The sequence below is a fragment of the Thunnus maccoyii genome, chromosome 12 (genome assembly GCF_910596095.1).
Source record: "Thunnus maccoyii chromosome 12, fThuMac1.1, whole genome shotgun sequence".
Taxonomy (NCBI): domain Eukaryota; kingdom Metazoa; phylum Chordata; class Actinopteri; order Scombriformes; family Scombridae; genus Thunnus; species Thunnus maccoyii.
Genome location: NC_056544.1, coordinates 4378401 through 4400544, shown reverse-complemented (window position 1 = coordinate 4400544; position 22144 = coordinate 4378401). Strand labels below are relative to the sequence as shown.

Genomic DNA, 22144 nt, shown 5'->3' with positions numbered 1-22144 from the left:
ACTTTCTAAATAAATGAATAAATGTATGTAATTTTCTTTTGTTTGTCCTCAGTCAGAGTCAGAGATCAAAGCTGTGTCTGTCAGTCTGCTGACTAATGCTGCTAAAAACCAAAGCTTTGACTCACTTCTGTTATTAGGAAACTTTCATCACGTAGTCTGCCAGGGCACGCATAGCAAGCCACCACTGTTTATCGAATCATACTATAATCACGACAAACCACTTTGCATCTAAAAGTGGACTTCAAAGCTGAAATATTTTTGGCTGTCTTCATTCTTTCGTATTTCAGTTTCTTTATTCCTTTCTATATTACAACATCTGTACTTTCTTCCTTTGTTTATCTTGCTCTGTCTTTCCAGTTTCCTTCCTTCTCTCTTGTATTCTCCCTCTCTCTCTCTTTCTGTCTGTCTCATTCACTTCTCTCTTTAACCCCATTTACCACTTCACTTATTTCTCTCCCCCTCTCTGCCCTCCTCCATCTATCTCTCTCTCCATCTCTCCCCTCTGTTCTCTTTGACATGTCCTCTGGGTTTCCTGTCCTTTGTGAAACCCACCTCTCTGTCACATCTTGTTTTCCTCATTCTATCCTGTTTTAATCCAGCTCCCGCCCCCCCTGTACAGCAGAGTCACGCTATTGGAGGAAACGGGTGAATGGTAGCTGCTGAGTGACAGGTTATTCTGGGCTGAGTGTGGAGGTAAACATAGCGAGGTAATGGAGGTAAACGTCCGGTCAGTTGGCGGGGTGGGACACAAACAATGGGCCAGTAGGTTCTGGCAGGGCAGCGACACAGTCAGGACTGCCGCTGGGCCAGAAAACCCACTCAAATCACATGAAGCTTCTCTCTTATTACTGAAACGTCTTTCTACAAGATCATTTTAAGCACCTAACCATGTGTCCATATGTTCCTCATGGGAAAAATAATATTGAATATTGTAGTTTTTACTTTATTGATTTGACAGCTATAGTTCATTTTCACGTTAATACATTTTATTCAAAACACAGAGCAGAAGAGTTCATAAAGTTTTAGCTAAATTAAATTAGTTCCAACTCAACCAGCTACAATATTAAAATGCTGCTTGCTATATTGATGCATCAGTAATAATAATTCTATGATATAATGTATGATAATGTAGGATCAATCTGCATAATGAGTACTTAAAAGCAGGTAAATGTCCTGCATGAAAGATCATACTTAAGTAAAAGTACATAAGTATTATGAGTTTGATGTAGTTAAAGTATTGCAGTAAAAGTAGTGGTTTGGTCCCTCTGACTGATATATTATTATATTATTAATATAATAATATATCATTAGATTAATAGTGAAGCATCAGTGTTAGAGCAGCATGTTACTGTTGTAGCTGCTGGAGGTGGAGCTAGTTTCATCTACTTTATTCACAGTTAGCTAATTTAGTCCAGTGGTTTATGAGATGATTAATGGGAGAGGAAAGAAGAAAAAAGTTCTGATACACAAATCTGTTTTCAGTTTTTTGACTTTTTCTTTAATCTTTGATTTTTGCTGAAATATTGGATCATTGAAATATTTATTGAAATGAAACCATGTGAGAATTTTAGTAGGAAAAATCCCTATTTGGTGGAGCTGTTAACAACTCATAGACATCTGAAATGTGACCCCGACTATCCGATTATCCATTATATCAAGTCTTCATCTGAAAAGTAACTTAAGCTGTCAAATAAATGTAGTGGAGTAGAAAGTACAATATATCCCTCTGAAATGTAGTGAAGTGGAAGTATAAAGTAGCATCAAATGGAAATACTCAAGCAAAGTACAAGTACCTGAAAATTGTACTGAAGTACAGTACTTGAATAAATGCATGTAGTTACTTTTCACCACTGGGTAACAGCTAACAGGAACTGCAGAGTCAAGCATTATTCTCTGCAGGTTTATCACTATGAGCAACACCTTTCACATTCCATGTAGTCATCTGATCCACTGTTGTTGTAAAAAGTAAAGGATCTAAATACTCCTTCCACCAATGTAAGTAACCAACAAGCCCTGATTAAACAGTGGTAATCCAAATTAAATTGAAAGAGAAAAAAATCTGAAAAATGTCTTCAAAACTCACCATCAACCACAGTGATGGATGCAACTCTGTGTCGTAAACATGAGTTCATATGCAAGTTATTTGGCTTGTGAATGTTGATGAAACATAATGCCGCCCAGATTACCTTAACTGCCAATGTCTTTTTTTCCAAAATAGAAAGTACAAAGAGTTTTAAGGGTAAAATAACTTTTCAGTTTAGTTTTTTTTTTTTCTGGTAAATGTTTTAAATATTACTCAAGGACAAGTTCAAACAGTTACATGCCCTTCTTGCTTTTTTTCTCACTCTCGCTGCCTCTGTCTACCTGTCATCCCAGTCAGAGTTGATAAACTCAATCTGCAGGCTCAGACAGAGGGAAAACTGCAACTTTGCAATGGTAAATAAGGGTTCTGTGTCTGCGTAGGTGCTGTGCGTCTGTGTGTGTGCGCAGTTTGAGGCCACACACATTTGTGGTACACGAGTGTACACACGCACATACACACACTGACTGTTATCTCACTCTTTATGCGGGACATCTCAGTGTTATGGCTGGCTGCTTTTAGAGATGCAGAGTTAGAAGAGATACTGCAGATACTAGTGGAGAGAGAAACAGACAACATGAACCCACACGGTGCTCACTGCAAGAGTTCAAAATCATTTTGGAGTCAGACTTTCTGTCTAGAAAATAACTCCATTAATATGAGGAACTAAACAAGCCTTGAAAGCCCTTTCTGTGTACTTTCATCCAGGTGGTACAATGTCATCTAAAAATAAAATGAGAATGAATAAGTTCACAAAGGGGGTGGGATACTGCATAGTCAGAGATAATGGCCCTTTAAAGACAGTTTGACATTGGCAGATTTTGAACAAAGAGGCTGCACTCTACACTGATTTTCCAACAGGTTTTGCTCACAAAGTTCAACTAAATTGATGGGAAAACAAAAACCACGCCATTTGAATGGTATAAAAAGTAGATTTATTTGGATTGTTGAGAGGGTTCAGGATTGGATGAGGATAGTGTATGGTGGGCTGGATGGGGGTCGAGGAGAGGGATGAAGGGGGTCGATTGCCGGGGGATGAATGGGAGCTGAAGGTTGGTCCGGGTCGTGTACGGTGGGATGATAGGGTCGAGGAGAGAGATGAATGGGGACGATGGCATGGGGATGACCGGTGACCAAATGGAATCACAAAGAGGCTGGAGCGTCTAGGAACCCAGGGGTTGAGACTCAGGGTGGGGGACATGTCTCGATGAGCATTCTGCTTGGACTGACTTTGTCGATGTGGGGAGACAGGTTGCCTGTGCAGAGATTTTGGTAGTGGGCCAGGAAGTCTGAGGTGAGGGGCGAACGTTTGGCGTAAGATGTGGTTTGGACAGATAACATGCCGAGGTGTGCGTGAAACAAGGCTAGGTATGGTGCCCCTGAGGACAGTTATCTGGAGACGTTAGTTCGGCTGGTGTAGACGTGTATTGTGGAAGATTTAATCTTGAGAATGGAACGGGTGAAGGTGGTGAAGCAGGAGAGGGTCAGGACGTTGAGTGAAGGGAACGAAAGACCGTGGGAGGCATGGAAGCTGAAAATGTCATGGGATTGGGTAGTGCGGTTGTCTCGGAAAGGACTTGGGGGCGTCGGAGGATGAGGGGGTAGGATGAGAGCTGGGAGGTTCATAAAGGGCTGGATCCCTTTATGAACTCGAACTCGAGGACTGGGTGGAAAATGTGATTGAACCAAGGGCGGGAAAGCGGATGGCATGGTGGTCGGGATGGTCCACTGGTGCATAGTGTAGGGCATTTAACGTCTATGGGTGTTAGAGATGATGGCACGATTGTAGACAGTGTTCAGTGGCGGGATGAAGGAGGGTCAGCAGAGGCTGGAGTGAAAGTGCCGGTGGGCACAGTGTCAAAGATGGGGACCGGCGACAGGGGGTGCTGAAAACACAGAAAAAATACAGTTGGGTGTTAGGGAAGGGAGGGGGGAGGGGGAAAGGAGGGGAACAGGGATAGAACAGGAGGAAATGGAGTGGGTCCAGTGGAGGGAGCACTGTGGCTCGGTGCGACTGTGGCTGAGATAACAGTGGGACCAGTAGTGGCTATGGGAAGAAAGAAGAAAAGTGCTGAGGTAGCTGCAGCTGAAGGAAGAGAAGAAGAAAGGATGCCGGGATGAGGGGATGTATGTGCAGGGGTTGATTGTGCAGCCTGCAGACACAGGGATGAGACGAAAACAAATACAAAACGGAGGGGGTTAGAAAGGAGGGAGCTGTGTGGCTTCCTTACATATCAACTAATGATGAGGAAAACCACCAGGATCCCTGAAGCAATGAATCAATATGAAGCGATTGCAATGAAAATTGTTCAGTGTGGCAAAGCAGTTGATACAGTCAGTCAATGTCACTGGAAATGAGGGCATGACCTCAACGACACCTTGAGATGTAAATAAAGGTTGAATGAATGAAAAAAAGCAGACAAGTCGAGGGAGCTATAGTAGCTGTGGCAGGAGGAGGCAAAAAGGGGTGCTGTAAACAAATAATATCGACAGAGGAGAGCCAGGATGATTCATAAAGGACGGATCGAGGCAGGGATGAAGGGATGAGGGTTATGAGATGAGGGTTGAGGGGTGAGGGATGAAGTTCAAGGGTCGAAGGGTGAGGGATGAGGAGATGAGGTTCAAGGGTCGAGGGATGAAGGGATGAGGGTCAAGGGTGAGGGATGCAGGATCGAGGGGTGAGAGATGAAGGGATGAAGGTCGAGGGGTGAGGGATGAAGGGATGAGGGGTGAGGGTCAAGGGTCGAAGGATGAAGGGAAGAGGGTCGAGGGTTGAGGGATGAAGGGATGAGGGTTGAGGGGTGAGGGATGAAGGGATGCGTGTGAAGTGGTAAGATGTGTGGCTCATAGATGCAGGGATGAAATAAAAACATGAGGCAATTAAGACATAGGGAGATCAGACAGGGAAGGAGCAGGCACAGGGGAAGATACGACCTGGCCCTGCGAGAGGGCTGAAGCAGTTGGCTGCGTCGTGACGTCATCGACGTGCGGCGTACAGGTGGCGCTGGACGGGGAACCCGGAAGTGAGTGGCCGTCTGGAGCGGTGGTGGAGCATGGATGTCTAAAGAGAACTGGATACAGGAAGAGTGCCAGGCTTTGAAGCCAATTTGACATAACGGCCAAACCATATAATTACAACGTCACGTAATGCACATGTAACAGATGTGGTCGGGGCAGGTAATGAGGAAGCTCAGAGGGTGTGTTTCCTGACTTTTTATTAGCTCCTGGTGAAGACAAAATAACATAATTTGCCTTTTTGGTATATGCTGCACATCGGCTCTCTCAGAAGACACACACTGCAAAACAACAGAATTTATGCTCGAAAATAGGATGCTATCGCTGAGCTAAGTTAACTACAAGGCGCCAAGAAAGTTAATTGAAAACATCTACAAAACTCATATTAACGATAAAAATAACACAAAACAGCTAGGTAAAGCAATAGTGTTGACAGTAAACAATATGCAAACGTTACAACATAAACCGTTCAATTATCAACGAAAACAATAAAATAGCGCAGCAGCATTTCTCCGTGCAACTTACCCTCAATGTGAGGGACAGAAGGGGGGGGGGGGCTCAGGAGGTACAAGAGAGGCGATGTGCAGCAACACAATTTCTACAGGAATCATTAATAAAACGGTAAATAAAAATTAGACATTAGGATAAAATTCACAACAAAAATGAAACTAAGGATCATAAAGTGCCGTTTTGTTTTAACTCTGTTACACACACTGGCCCAAAAAGATTTTTTCCCATAGACTTACATTGTGAAAGAGACGTCTGTAAATCAGCGGATAAAATTTTCTGAGCGTCACACCCCCGCAAAATGATTTGTCTCACTATCAGAATTAAATCCGTTCCGATCGATCCGTCCGATCACATTTCAAAAGCCTCGAAGAGCCGCATGATTGAATTGTTTTATCCCCATTCAAGTTAGCTGGAGGGCTAAACCGGAAGTAGCAGACTCGGCCAGCGAAAGTCACTAGTGCGCATGCTCTATGGGCCGCACAATGCGGAAGATCGATTTTTTTTTGCTTCATGCGCCACTGAGCAACTTTCATACGATTGAACGGGGGCCCGCTTCCGACGCTGTATCCAGTTCTCTTTATACATCCATGTGGTGGAGGTGGAGGCAGAGAGGAGCAGGAAGAACCTGGCTTTGTTGTCAGTTCGGCGAAACGGGATCTGTATCCGGAGTTCAAGAAGAAGTCTGGGCTCTGTTGTTGTAGGCGGCGTTGTGACATCATCAGTGTGCGGCGATCAATGGCCCGGCGGCGGACAATGAATCCGCAAGAGCGAGAGGATTTGAGCTGCTAGCGAGAGGGTTGATAGAAGTAGAGTCTGCATAGAGTTGGACAGTTTGTCTTTATCATCGTTTCGTAGGAGTGGGACGACCGTCTCCTTGAGAGCTCGCCGGAGGTGAGCAAACATCCAGTTGAAGATGTTAATTGCTTGGAAAAGAGCTGTGTCCAAGTGGGCCATTGCGTGGATGCCTGTGGAGCATCTGGATCCCAGCTGATCAGAAGCGCGGCGTCTGGAAGAGAAGGGTTCCATGTGGATGTGGTGGTGAAGGAGATATCTCGTTGGTACTGCTGGATCTAGTCGTGGGCGGTGTGTTGCCAAGGAACATGGATCACGGAGCACGGGCAGGAGGTAAGCGTTTGCAATGCTTGCGATTAGAGAGTAGAGTTGCATAACTCAACAAACAAATTGAACTTCTCCTCCATTCTTACAGTGAAGTTGGCACTACACTTGCATGTTTGAGGGACAGAGTGAGGATGCTGAGTTGCAATTATACCTTTAATAATATGGCAACTACAGTATGGTTAAATTTTGGTTAAGTATAGGAAACTAACACTAATTGTCATTGAACATACAGTAAATCACGCTCTACAGAATCAAGTGTACAGTGATAGAGTAGCAAAAGAGACATTTATTGAAATGAAAATGCCATGGATGTTACCTTAAAAAAGCCACTAACAGGTTATAACCAGCAGTTCTACATGCATGTTCGTGGTAACAGGAGTATTTTGGGGTCCCTGTGACCTCTGACCCTTGTACTCCTTGCTATTGGTTTGTTGTGATGTCTTGGATATTACATTTCCTGAATTATGTCACCAAAAATTCAAATGTGTAAACTGTTAATGTAATTTCAATTTTAATGTAATGTCGAATTACAGTCAAATGTTAGGCTTCCAAAATAATGTTATAAACGGTCACAAAACAAAAACAGAGTTAGAATCGATGCTGTCAGTCTATCCCCTTGAAAACGAAACTGACATCAATATCCTGGCTCTGTCTGGAGGTGTTAGGCTAAGTGGGTCACACACACACACACACACACACACACACACAAACACACACACACAGAGGAAGTAAGTGAGGCCCTCTCCGTCTGGCAGAGTGGAAGTTGATTCTCTGGAAGGAGTGGGACCTCTCAGTAATTTATTCAACTTGACTGCCAATACAAACCAACTCCGAAATTTACACTGTCTGATCGAGACATGCAACAAGTCTCTGTGATCCCATACAGTGCGCGCACACACACACACACACACACACACACACACACACACACACACACATACCTATGCTTTTAAGATCTTCAACCCAATATCAGTGACTGATTGTAATTCTGATTATGGGAATGAGATTGTGAACTGTCCTGAGATTTGTAATGAGCATGTTCCAGTAACTGCTCAAATTAAATTAAGACCACCAAACCTTTACTTAAATACGTGCAAACTGAATAAAGCAAGACTGACACAAGCTTGATTTTTCTCCAAACATTATGTATTCAGGTGTTGGAGAAAAAAAAATCATCTTTTGCAAGAATAATGGCTTGATGGTTTTACAAGCCAATTTGCTGCAGGCAGAATTCCTTCCAGTCTTCACTCACATTTTATTAACAGTAGCATGAAAGCTGCATGTCCACTGGGTTTTTGGTTGTAATGGCATGAACCAGTGAGATCCAAACAAAACAAATGATTTCTCAGAATCCCCAAATAGACGGACAGACAACAGCACTACGAGAAAAAAACGCAGCATCATCATTCATTTCAATGAGACATAGCGTGGTGCTAACACAGAGAGCTCCAGCAGAAAAAAGAAAAAAAAATACAGTTCCCGCAACAATGTTGAACCTGGCTCAACTATTGGTGCAACACATTCATGCAAGAACCACTGGTATAAACATATTTGTTCTTTAGTGGCACATTTGAGTCATTTCACAGAATTTGTGGCATTCCCCAACTTTCTTTCTCATACACATAATTTTCTTTTAAGTATAAACGAAAGTCATGAGCGGTCCAGACCTCTGATAAAGGTCATGAACAGGCAGTCTGCTCTTGTCTAATGGGCAAAAAACACTCATTTGACCTGATATCATAATGCCTTTATCTGATTAAATCTGGAGTTTAAATATGATACTCTGCTCACAATATCATCATTATTATGGTTTGCCAATTTACTGAGTGGTTTTTAGATTTTACAGTTTTTATTGTCATACTTTGGCACAGTAATTTATAGAGTTGCATATTCCAGCTCCTGCCTCAGAGTCTTTATGCATGTTGCTGTCCAGATGGCTTTTTTACCTGATAACATCACCTACTGTAGGCTATAATATTCTCTCCTCTAATATCTCTGTGACTGTCACATAACTAGCTCTCATATTAGTCATGAAGTGTTTTGCTTTAGAAGGACGTTTTTAGCATCTAACTTCATTTCTGTCACAGTACAGCTGCTCAGAACAGGTCAACTTATAAGGACATTTTAGTGGCATTGGTTATGCTAATGATCAAATCTCACAAACATGCACGTCTTCATGAATAGGTGACATTCATCATGCTGATATGAGTGCGGTATGACAAGTTTGTCTAGTTAAGAGACTTTGTTGAATCCAACTTAGAACACTGGTATGAGAAAACGTTAAAAGTTTAGGAGAAGAACAGGCCCATTATGACATCATCCAGCAGGGTACTAGATTCACCAGTTAAATGCTGCATATACACATTCATGGTAGATTAATTTGTTATGTAAATGGATTATTTCTGCTGTTTAAAGTTTTTAAAATTCTGACCCCGAGTATTATATTCTGCTGTGTGTGAGTTTTACTGTCTGATGCGCTTTTAAACTCATGGATCTCTGTGATTCTCACCTTGGCTGTTTTCTGGTGTTTCACATGTCAAAGCTTCTTACCATGTCATCACACAAATGTCTCTTTTTAATGCTAATATCTTATTCACTGAGGTGAAATTTCGCCTTTTGTTTTATGATCTAGATTTGAGGTAACCTGTAAGGTTACCAGACAGAAATGATAGCTACTGCTGCTGTCATATTTTAAACAACCAAACAAGTCCTGGGTTCAGAGGGTAATGGAGAAGAGGAGAGATTGAACGGGGGAGAAAGGGATACAGGGGGGGAAAGAGAGGAGAGGGAGAGCGGGGAAGTAAGGGGGGACCTCTGGACCCTCTTGGAGTGTTTATATAGTGGTGGTAGGATATCCTGCTACATGATGAAATCATTACAGACCTATGTAGTCTTGGTGTGTGTTTGTGTGTGTGTGTGTGTGTGAGAAAGAGAGATCATGCCAAGGGTCAAAACTCTTTGTTGAATCAAAGTGAAGTCAGTGAGCTGAGCAGGCTGTAGTCCACGCTGTGCAGATCCTGACGATAAAGAAACAAAGGGGTGTTCCAACTGAATGTGAAGTGAAATTCACCTCACTTTATTTGAAAAGATTTGACCGCTGAAGTGTTTTTTTCAGTCTGTTTGTTGGCTCCAAACAATGAACTGAGAGAAGTTTACTGTAGCTAGCTGCAGTTGCTGTAGCTAACTTGCTAGCAACATGCATACATTTATATGCGTACCTGTGTTTTTGTGACAGCTCAAAATCCATTCACATATTCCCATTGTTTTTATGTATAATACTGCCTCCAAATGTATTTATTTTTTCAGTCTGGACTCACCTAGAGGTCCACTTTATAGCAATTTCTGTTTAAGTAATTTGCTTTATCACTGCAGTAACAAAATAAATGTCTAGAAAACTCACTTCCTCACTGACTAAAGAAAGGCATTTAAGAACAGTTACAACATCAACTAGAAAAAGCCATTTCTGAAGAAATTGCATGTGAATGCTGGCTGTTGAAAGACTGACGCTAAACTGGATTGCTGGCTTTAATTTGGATGGAGAAACTGAAGGATTATGCTGAGTTGGAAAAGTGGGGAATGGATGGGTCATTAACTCTCAGTCAGCTATGTTAAATATTTTCAAAAAGTATGAATGAAATTTGAGAGTTGAATAAAACTCCTAATGCATAGAAGAACATTTTAAGTTTTGAATGGAGTATGAATCAGAAGATAAGAGTTGAAAATGCATGAAAAAGCAGCTGAAGCAGTATGAATAGTTGGAAAAGTGGGAAAGGGATGAAGGATGCAACATATAGAGAGAAGCAATGAAAGAAGTTCAAATGGGAGTCACAGAGCAAGGACTTAAATGAGTTTAAGTTTACTGAGATGAAATTGAGGTTTCGTTCTTCTTTGTTGGACTAAAGTTAAAACATCAGATAAGGTCTAAGCACTGACTAGAGTTGAACTGTAAGCACTTTTATTTTGAAAAACTAGGTCCATCTTTAGTTTCCTCTCCAACAGTCACTTTACAGTCAGACTATGGGCCTGAACATTCTACGAAATACACAATGATGTAAAAATCTGAGAAGGGCTGAAAATTTCATTAACTTGAACTGTGATTGTGTAAAAAGTATGAATGATATGAAAATGTTGAATTAATGTGAGAATGTCCCAAGTGTTGTGACCCGTTCAAAGCTTGAATGAAGTTTCCACGTGAATGTAGGAATGATTTGGAAGAGGTAGAAGATGAGTGGGTATGAATGTTTTTCTAATTGACTTCCATTATAATATCAGTTCAACAGTATATCTACCCCTGCTCTCCTTCAAGGCTTTGCCAGATTGTTCCATCACCCATAGTGGTAGTTAGATACTCAGGCCAACTTTCCAGTGCCATCTTGCTCTGAACAAAAGTCATCTGCCTTCCTGTCAAGACTCCTCTACAGCCATGCTCACTTCCCAGCCCTCTGTCTACCTGCTCACTGCTCTTCTCCCCTCCAAGCACCTGTTTGCCCACTCTCCACCACCATCTCAAGCTCCATTCCTGCCAGCTCAGCCTGCCTTCAGCCCCCAGTGCTCTCCTTCCTCTCCAACCCACCACCTTACCCTCATTCATATCGATAGATCTAAATTTTTGCAATAAACCCTCTTAAATTTCTTCTCTGTCTCACTGTGCTGCGTTTGGGTCCACTTGTTGCTGTATTTTTAAGACAAAGTTGAATATTTTAAAGTTTATTGGGATTTGAAAGTTTAATAATCGTTGGAATGTATGAAAGATGTGGAAGATTTCACAGTTTGAATGGAGTTTGTAGATGAAGGTATGAGAAGAGAAGAGTTGAAAATGTGTCAATTTTGAACCTTCTGTCCATTCATTTGAATGGAACAAAATTGCCGGAAAACGTTGAATATTTTAGAATGTATGAAAGGTATGAATGAGAAAAGTAGTAGCAATAATGTCCTAATTGAGCTGAACGTTTTGATGCTTGACTAGAGTTTCTACCTTGAATAATGTGGAAGGAGTTCAGTGCCCAAAAGTGGGCTGAAGAATAATAAATATTTAGAATGCTTGCAGAAATAACATATGTTTTGAATGCTTTACAGCATTCACACCCATTATAATGACTGACTGTAAACCACTCCACATGACTTTTGCATTCCAATTTTTGTTTTCGCCAAAAAAGAGGTTTTGTGAAGAAAACATTAACTAAATAAATCCTTCCTCCTTTTAGACTCACACCACAAAAACACAGAAGAGTTCAGACACATTAACCAAGACGAATTCTTTCTTTACTGTCTGCACTTTAATGATCCATTTGATAAACTACATACAGACACAAAGCAATAGAAACAAGCTATTTATGATTGAACATAGCATGTCAGTTCAAAATTATACACTTTATGAAAGAGGACAACAGAAGTTGTTGGTAAAGCAAATTGTGCACAGCTGTACAGTGAATCAGAATATGATCACACAAAGCCATCATCAAATGGTGACAAATATGACTTCTGATAAATACTTTTTCTTTAACTTTCAACTTAAAAGTTTTAGGTTGTAATGCTTCCATTTTTATCACTGGCAGCTAGTCTAGTAGCATAAACATAGCAGCGTAGGTGGGATAAAGCAGGGTTTTCTGTTAGTGTTGGACATTAGAGTGTACCAGTACAGACATAATGCGCATTGAACCCACAGAAGAATTGGCACTTTGAATTTGTTTGTTCATTTCATGCCAGCACTAAGACTGCATTGTTCTCACACCCTCCACCTCCGAACTAAACCAGCGGATTCCTGAATGTAGTCTTACCAGTAGCTAAGAACACACCAACCAGTAAATACGTCGCATTTCAGTCTGCCCATTGAACCCTCCATGAAACTACTGGTAAGGCTGTTGAAGTAACAGCATTACTGGCATTAATAACTGTTATGTAATTAACTGAATTTCAAATTCTAACCCTTACACAACCTCAAAAAAGTAATCACATTACTGTAACACGTTAGAGAGTCATGCATTACTGCCCAGCACTGGCGTTGAGAGTGTGCAGAAGCTGATTTTTGCTACTTTGACTTGTCACCTCTGTATATGAAAATGGGATGGGATGAACACTGAAGATTTCTGAATAAACCATTTAGTTAAACACTTTAAAATGAGCAGTATGAGTCCTCTATAGTGTTTTGTTTTGACCTGATAGAGGCTAGTCTGTTGAACTTACATGGTAAATGATGAAATCATGTCTGCAGTAGATCATTAGCTCTCTGTTACTGTAGGACACATTATACTGAGTGACTTCCATCATCTGCTGCTGACACATGGACGATGTCGGTGCGTGTCTGTAGCGCTTTAAACAAAACTGACCAACAGGAAAATCTCCAAAACCTTGCTGTTGATGTTCCTTTAATCTTCACTGCTGAGCCATTTCCAGTGTAATAAATGTGCAAACAGTCAGACATAAAACACAGGAAGTAGCATTAGTTCCTGTGGCTGGACTATACTAATAGATCTTATTCTGATACATTGTGAAGACACACACGCACACACACACATACAGACTGTGGTCCATGCGATCACCTTTCAGCAGGGCTGCCTCTGAGCAAATATATGTATGTATATATGTGTGTGTGCGTGTGTGTGTGTGTGTGTGTTACCCGACCTCTCTCGGTGGTCTTGCCCCTGCTTTTTGCTCCATTCACCTCCAGGGAAGTGATTGAGTAACCAAGTGTTGTGTGTGTGTGTGTGTGTGTGTGTGTGTGTGTGTGTGTGTGTGTGTGTGTGTGTCTGTGTGTATTTAAATGACATGGGACATGGGAGCCTAAAATCTCAGACCATGATCCAGACTCAACTGGAGGAAAAAGTGGCCTGATGGAAGGATGAAAGGGATGGAATGACAGAGAGATGAATGGCTGAAATAAGAAGAGGGGAAAGAGAAAACAAGGGAAGATGAGATAGAGAGAGAGAGAAAGAGAGAGAGAGCCGGTGGAAAAGCAAGGATGGAGGAACATCAGGGCATGTAAACATCAGGAGAGTTGAAGTGTAATGCATATTTGTATCATTTTAAAGTTATAATCCTTAAGGTTTTCATTAAATGAAACCCTGTTTTGGACACTTTATGGTTATCATTTTGATTCAGTTTATTTACATTATGTAATTACCTCTCTATGTAGTACTTTTTAATGGAATGGCGGAGTCCACCACTGAAGAAGAAGAAGGAGCAGATGTAATTTTAAGTTTCTGTAAATTCCTAACTTATGAACTTTTTTTGTGGAAGAAACATATTAGACACAAAATATTATAGCCGATTCTTTTTATATGATATATATCTTATACGACTTTGACATGAAAAAAATCATTATCATTATTATCATTATCATATCATAAGTCTGTTGTAACAGTATAAAAATAAATGAGAGGATTTCCCCCTCAGCCACTGTCAGTAAACGTCAGTGTATGCACTTGTGTGCACATGGAGTTCTTGCTTTCGTATGATTCATACGGACTTATATTTATTTCTTATTCCAAGAGGGTAGTTACATAGAAGTCCCACCTGTCTGTCTGTTAGTTAGCAGCTTGTGGAGATCATGCTTTGGTGTGGCTCCAAGACTTTTTAAATATGTTTGAATCATGTTTTAAAATGTGAGATAGATCATATTGAAACATTTCAGCAGCTTGATCATAAAATACTGCATACATACATCCCATGATCTCATGTCTCTACATGTTAGACTTAGGTCCAGATGGACAGATTTAAACATTTTAACATTTTAACAATGTATTTAATATATATATAATATATAAGAGAATTGTGCTACTCAGTAGCAGAGGTGATGCTCAGTGTATTCTAGTTGGAATATGTATAAAGACTTATTTATGATCAAGACAAGAAACAGTACAAAGGACCTTACGGGGACATGAGATATTATGTTGAGTCCCTCTGCATATAAACACAATTGATATATTTTATCAATTTAAAAATAAAAACTTACAGGAGACATGTTGTGTATATTGTGTGTATTTTGTTAGCATTAATAAACTGTAGTGCAAACATAGAACAATTTGGCGTAATAACCCACATTATGTACACATCTTATGTTTTGAGATGCTAGATCATGTTTCATAAAATAGTGTTTACACACCGACAGATACAAACATACAAAACTCTTTAATACAATTATAATTCTTATAAGAGGCTGAATGTGTTTCTTATCAACCCTAGCATACAAAAAACAAACGCATCATTTCCTGTGTCTGTGTTTTTCTTACATTAAGTCGGTGGGATTCTTTGGCAATGTTCTCTCTCTTTCTCCTTCTAAAGTGTACAGTGTTGTCACTCAGACAATGGCAGGCACACTCATACATGGTCCGGTCCCATTTAGGAGGAAATTTTACATTTGTCATGTCTGTCTGTGTATGTGTGTTTGTGTGTGTATGTGTGTGTGTGTGTGTTCGGGTCTCCTTTGGGTACCATTTACTCTCTACTTGCATAAAGTAATGTAAAGAGTTGAAAGGTGCTGAAAAGCAGAGAGCTACAACTTATTCAACAATGAGGCATGTATCACCCAGAGGCCAACTCATACAAACATGGGAGTGAAAGAGGAAACCAGAATGAATGGATTGATGAAAGAGAGAGAGTAAGAGGCTGTGAGGGAAGGAATGTGTGACTTACTGAGTCCTGTGTGTGTTTGCAAGGAGTCTAACAGCATCTGAAGACAGCACACTTCAAAAAATGATGGTGTCGAGGCTTAATTTTCAAGGCAAATACTGATATCAGGTTAGAGAGTTAAAAACAAATCTGTTAAATATCGGACAATATTCATTTTTTTACAAAAAAAATATTTGAAATGATCCCTAATTCGTTACAAAAAAGTTGTGTAAATGTGTACTGAGGCAAGATGTTCTGTACTTGAAGAGTAAACTTAAAGTTTTCATGTTTTAAGACATATATAAAATACTCATGTTTGGTATAATTATTAGTGTTCAGTTAACTAGTTATAAATTCATAAAATGGCATCTCCTCCTTCTCCCTCACAGAAAAATTCACAATTAATGAATATGTTATGTTATGTTCATTTCAAAAGTTTAACTGCTGGACACCAGATGTCTTCCGCTTCAGTCCGTTTTCAGTGTTTGTGCACTGGATTCTTCAAGTTTCCACGTCACACTTGTATAAGTTGAATATTGGACAACTATTTGCTCCAAACTATTAATGATGTCACAGATCATGCTCATACGTACGTGTCTTTAACTCGGATATAACGTGAGCATGGAAAAAATTTCTCCCTGTAGCAGATGAATGTGAAAACAGCCTTCTAGCGTCAAACTCTGCTCATACATCGTTCTGCACAGTGAAGCTCAAACATCCAGGTGAATTAACAAGAAAAAACAAATAGTACACTGTAATATCTCTGCATGTCTGCCACATCTGTGATTAGCGAGTATCAGCTGAAACAATCTGAACATTTGAATTTTTTTATTTCTCACTTAAACAGCATTGATTAACATTTACAGAAGTTTTTAAATATGGAAGTCATTCTGTATGTGTGTTGTTTATGTCCTTGGTTGACTCTTCATATTTGAATGAATACAACTGAAACACAAGAATAAAGCAGTGATGTACAGTACGTGGTTGTGCAATCCTGCTCTATACATAAACCGGTTCTCTGTTCCCACGAGAGAGACGGCCGCATTGAGAAAAACATCATTCCAGCTTTTCTACTGGATACTGATAATGATCACTAGTAATAAACATGCTGTGTTATGGAATTTTGAATGTTTAGCTGTATAAGTTTGAAGCAGGGTGTCACTAAAAAGGAGGATGTTAGGTCAGTTAAGGTCTTACCATGTGCAGTATCACATGTAGTTCCACTGCAGAGTTCAGACACTTAATATACAATAACTGTTGCTAACACAAACACTGAGGAGACGTCTTGTCTTGTGACATTTGACCAATATGTTGATGAAATAGATTTTTAAAAAAAGGTTGTTTGTTAGGAATGACTTTAGCAATCAGAAAAGATGGTTATACACAGAGCGGATCAAAGTTCTTCAACAAATTAATTTTTTTTAAAATGTCTTTGAGCATTTTTCCTCAATGAAAACCACATTAGTAAAACTTTTTATTATGACCTCCTCACACGCAGGCAGCCTGTATTTGAGAGCTTCTGACTGTAGGTGTATAAGCACTGCAAGAGAAGAGTTACTGTAGCTCCCCCCACAGTCTGTCTCCTGCACAGCAGAATGTAATCCAAGTCACCTTTCAGCACCAAAGAAATGACAGTCTTTTACTTCACTAGTTTGATTGATACTAAACTAGCAGCTCAGCTAAATGTCAGTATATCACAGTGTTTCTGTGAGATGACATCCGTCACTACACAGGACTAAAAAGCCAGACTGCCAGACTACTGGACTTGGCACCAGTGAAAAGTACGCACACAGCCTCTTTGCAAAAATGTAACTGTTATAGCATTAACAAGTTGAAGAAGTATGAAGACTATCAATCAATCTCATCGACAAAAACTTTGTACTTTCCCTGTAATTACACAGGTACTATAGTACTGGTACTAACATTTAGTGTTGTCAGTTACTTTGTACAGTGGTGAGGAGTCTGACCTGTATTTTTTCCCTAAACTGATTTCTTCTATTCCACCTTTTCACCACTAATAATCTTTTAATGTAACTATATTACATCAGATAACAAGAACACTGCAACTCTGATTCCTGCTGTAATTTCAGCAAGATCAAATGTATCTTAACTGAGTTTCTTTTTTAAAAACTTCACACAGTCGCATAAACCTTACAGTATTTGTTCCAACAATGCATCAGAAATCTTACAATAAGCTTCAGTAGGCTTTATTGTCCTAAACTAAAATAATTCCAGTCAATCCTGACTTCTGCATTTGGTCACAGCTTCTCATCCACGTCCCACCTGTTGTCCTCTCTTGCAACACACCTGGAAAAGAAGTCAGTTTAGTCCACATAGACTGTTGTTATGCTGACTGTTTACTGAGAAATGCGTTTTACCGATCAAAAAAAAAGAGGAAAAAATTGTAAAATAATATTAAAGTTGCAAAAACCCTTTTGTCCAGTAGGTGGGGCTGTGTGTTCACACTATGCCAGGCTTTGAGGATCCATCTTGCTGTCTCATGGACAGTTTCTGCTGTTGTGTTTTACAGTCCACTGTTTCATCTTTACCAACAAGAACTAAAAAAATTTTAAAAATTCCACTTTTTCTACAAAATGGGAAAATAGATTACATTACTAATTTTCTTCCTAAGAATTGTAAAGCCTTTTGAATTCAGTTATACTAGCTTTTTATTGACAGATATAGCGTACCACCTCTTAAGGCTGGTATAAAGCTTTATGGGGTTGACCAGTTGCAAATGAAACAGTGAATTATATAATGGGAAAAATTAGTAATTTACATAATCTAAAAAAATGGTCATACATGAATCTGTAAAGTGATCAAGAAATAGTGGATGTAGATAGGCCTACTGTAGTTAAACCACCCTTGTATTTCCTACTACATCCCTGCTCAATAAATTACCCAGAACAGTTTTATAACTGTATGAGAAAACCCCAAAATAGCAAACATGGGTTCATGTTTTCACTAAAACCATTACTATAATGTAATCAGAACTGACACATTTAACTTCCTCCTCTCATTTCTCTTTTTTTCTCTGATTTCTTTCCTTCTTTAGTCCCAACTCTGTAAATGTTTTCATCTCTCTTCCTTTTCTATCCTTCTCTCTCATCCTGAGATGACAAACACTCCTAAACTGCCACAAAGCTGTGAAATGCCATCACTTCCTCTTGCATTTAACCTTCATAATTAGGTAATCTACTTGAGTAAACAAAGCATTCATCAAATTGGATTTAAAATCAAAATGTCAAAATATTATTCACATTCACACATACTGTCATAAAAACAACAGTCTAAAGCCATGCTAGCAGCTCTATGAGTATTGATTCCAATGCTGACATCAACCTGCTAACATAATCACAATGATAATGCTAGCATGCTAATATTTAGCAGGTATAATGTTTACCATGTCCACTGTTTTGATTTAGCATGTTAGCATGCTAACATTTGCTAATGAGCAAACACAAAGCACAGCAGAGGCTGATGGGAATTTCATGAGTTTTGCAAGTATTTGGACAAAATTTGCAAGTATGTGGAGTTCATCTCCTCCCAGCTTGATTATTGTAATTCCCTTTTTTCCGGGCCTTACCCATTCATCTTTTAATAGCCTGCAACTTCAGAAGTTTGCTGCAAGAATCCTAATCAGAACCTGAAAGTTTGATCACATCACTACAATTCTGATCTATCCCCACTGGCTGCTCATACACACTCAAGCTGATTTTAAAGTACTCACCCTGACCTATAAAGCATCACATGGGACAGCACCTGGTTACCGCTCTGATCTCATTTTACAATATATACCAGCACGCCTCCTAGGTTCGTCTGGTTCCTCTTACTTACCCATTACCAGAATTCACAAAAAATTGGCTGATGTCAGAGCATTCTCACATTGTGGTCCCTGTCTATGGAGCAGTGTTGTCATTTTTATTAGAACAGCTCCTCTGGAAACATTTAAGGCCAGACTTAAAACTCATCTGTTTCTCTGTCCTATAGTACAATGTATTGTAATGTTCAATGTTCTTGGCATCCAGTTGGTTTTATTCTTATTGTTCTAATTAGTTTCTTATATCAATTGTATTGTTGTTAATCATTAGAATACATCATCAGGAAACTATTAATGTCTGTAATAAATGTCACAGCAATCCATCCAACGGTTGTTGAGATAGTTCAGTCTAGACCAAAGTGGTGGAGAGACCAGCAGACCAGCATCACCATCCCTAGAGTTGTACCCCTAGCATGACTAAAAAGCTGTATGAACACCTCAAAAGTGCTGTAAAATGATTGAGACTTCTAGTGAATCACATGCAGTATAAATTATAGAAGCTGTATATAAAATATTCTTTCTGTTCTCTACAGGGAAGAATTGCATATAACCAATCAACCTCCAGAACCTAAAGCGGACATGACCTTGTGTGGCTTTACAAGACAGACAGAAGGAGGTTATGCTGTGCTTTTGTTTCATGCATTTATTAAACGCTGCAGTGAACAGTCAGTGATGGCAGAAATGTCAGAGACTGCAGAACACAAATGTCGAGGGTCAGATACAGCACAAATGTCTCTATACTGAGGCATTATAGTTTATATGTAAGACCACATCTCCCTTCATCTCACCAAGCTTTCATCACCACACTATCCTTCGCACTGCCTGCCTCTCCCTTCCTCAACCATGCCTTGCCATCTTCATTTCCCCACCCCCCATTCCTTTCCCACTTCTCTAACCCAGACACCCACTGTGCAGCCTCAGCCCAAATCCCCCTGCAACCTCAAAACTCTCCTTCCAAATCTCCTTTTACCCAGCCCTCCCCACCCCCAGCCCCTCAGTATCACTGACCGTCCACCCTCCTCTCCACAGCTAACTTTCAGATTTAAAAAAAAATATATTTCATGATGGACTCTCCAGAAAAACATCATTAGTGGCATTTAGATATTTCAGATAGAGTAATCAAGAGAGATATCAATGTGCAATTGTATGCTTTGCTGTGTACACATCCATTCACTGCACATGGTTTGTGAATGAGTGTATGTGAAAGTGTTTTGAACCAGCGTTAACATGCTATATCCAGTGTATTAGTGTGTCAATCCCTCAGTTAAGCCTCGGCACTGCAGGGGTTCATTCCTTATTTAGGTCATCATCAGATGGTTAAAGAGTTAAACTCCTCTGGATTGGCCCAGACTAAAAAAAGAATGGTTTCAACTCCAACAACTGGTCTGTGTGACCTAAATCCTGCACGACACCCACATACAGAGGTGCCTATTATAACTAGAGGGATTTATTATAAAGGATGTTCAAAAAAGTGGGTATCAACAAAAATAAAGAGTGATTATTGATAATACAATTATTTTATTTAGAGCCTTACTGCTAGTGTGGCTAATAATTCTAAAATTGCACAGTGTTATATTATAGTCCTCAATTTTGTGAAAAACTGAAAAACAGCAGCATCACCATGATATCCTGTATGTCAAAATGTCAGTGGTGGAAGAAGTACTCAATTTCTTAACTTATGTAAAATTGGCAATAGCACACTGCACTGCTGGAGAGGAGCTTGTGGGAACATCTGGGGACTCACTGACAGCAGCAGATTGAAACTTAACAAGACAGCTGCTAAAAATCATAGAACTATACAACTTAATCAACACGTCTGTGATGCAGTCACTACAAAACTTGCATGTCAAGAGCATCACACTGCTGGTATTTATGACAGCATTGGCATTCAGAAACTACTATATATGTATGTTGAGGCCAAACAAAGGAAAACAACCTGCACCTGCATACAGCACCAGTCAAAAGGTTGGAGACACCGTCCCATTCATTTCAGTAAGTAAGTGTATCCAAACTTTTGACTGCTACTGTTCTTCTTTAGCCTGGCATTTGATTAGAATGTTATACAGCCATTATGGAATTAAAAATGTAATTATTATTCTCTTGTTTTACATATTTGTATTTCCTATGAAATGAAGATCAAAGTTGACTAATCACTTGTCATTCAATATTATCTTCACATTTATGTTTACAGGAAACCAAGACATGATTTCAACCTGAGTAGCAATGTGGCATCACTACAAGGAGGTCTGATTCCTGATCCTTCTAAAGCAGAGTTTCTACTGTGGGTTCTAGTTTCCTTCCACAGTCCTAAAAATAAATGCAGACCAGACCAGGTTGATATGAATGAACCTGTGTCCAACTGTTAAGCTGTAATGTCATCAGCAGTCATCTACTGGGAGTTATTAGATCTGATGCTTGCTTGTTTAACAACCAATATGATCCTGTTTAAAGACGTGCAGACTAGGATGTAAACACTGCCCCCTCCTGATTCAACTTGATAAGCTGAAGATGCATTTTAATGCTTTACATAAAGAAAAACATAGTTCTGAGGATTGTTAATCATTTTAATCCAGTGATTTTTACACTTATAATATATAAATTCAAGTGTGAACACAATAACTAAAAGAGAGCAGCACAGATTGTAAAGTTTTGGTATTCATCATAGAAATATGGTAAACATTAATGTTCATATAGCCATACTCTCTGTACATGCCATCCTTCCTTGAAGTAGAGTTCCTCTAACTGTGGCAACACTGTGATATTATCACATATTATCTTCTCAGTAACCATACATCGGGTGTATGAATCAGACATTTGATAGGGGTTTGTGACAGTCAACAGTGAATGTATGTTCATGGTGGGTAATAGAGATAAAACAGTGATGTATATGACTCAAGGACAAACACACAGCAGGTGACATAGACAAATACAGGGGAAGGTTGTTTTAAAGATAAGCAGACATTGCGCGTGTGTGGGAAATGTATGTGTCTTGT

At 39.7% G+C, this 22144-nt stretch overlaps 1 protein-coding gene across 1 annotated transcript in view; it reads left to right on the top strand.

Moving 5' to 3' along the window:
* The first annotated feature begins 6075 nt into the window (after positions 1–6075).
* map4l (microtubule associated protein 4 like) overlaps positions 6076–22144 on the top strand; it is a 125261-nt gene continuing 109192 nt past the window's right edge. The window contains exon 1 of the mRNA XM_042427962.1: positions 6076–6730. The gene's annotated coding sequence lies outside the window, so the exon portion shown is untranslated. The remainder of the gene's footprint in view (positions 6731–22144) is intronic.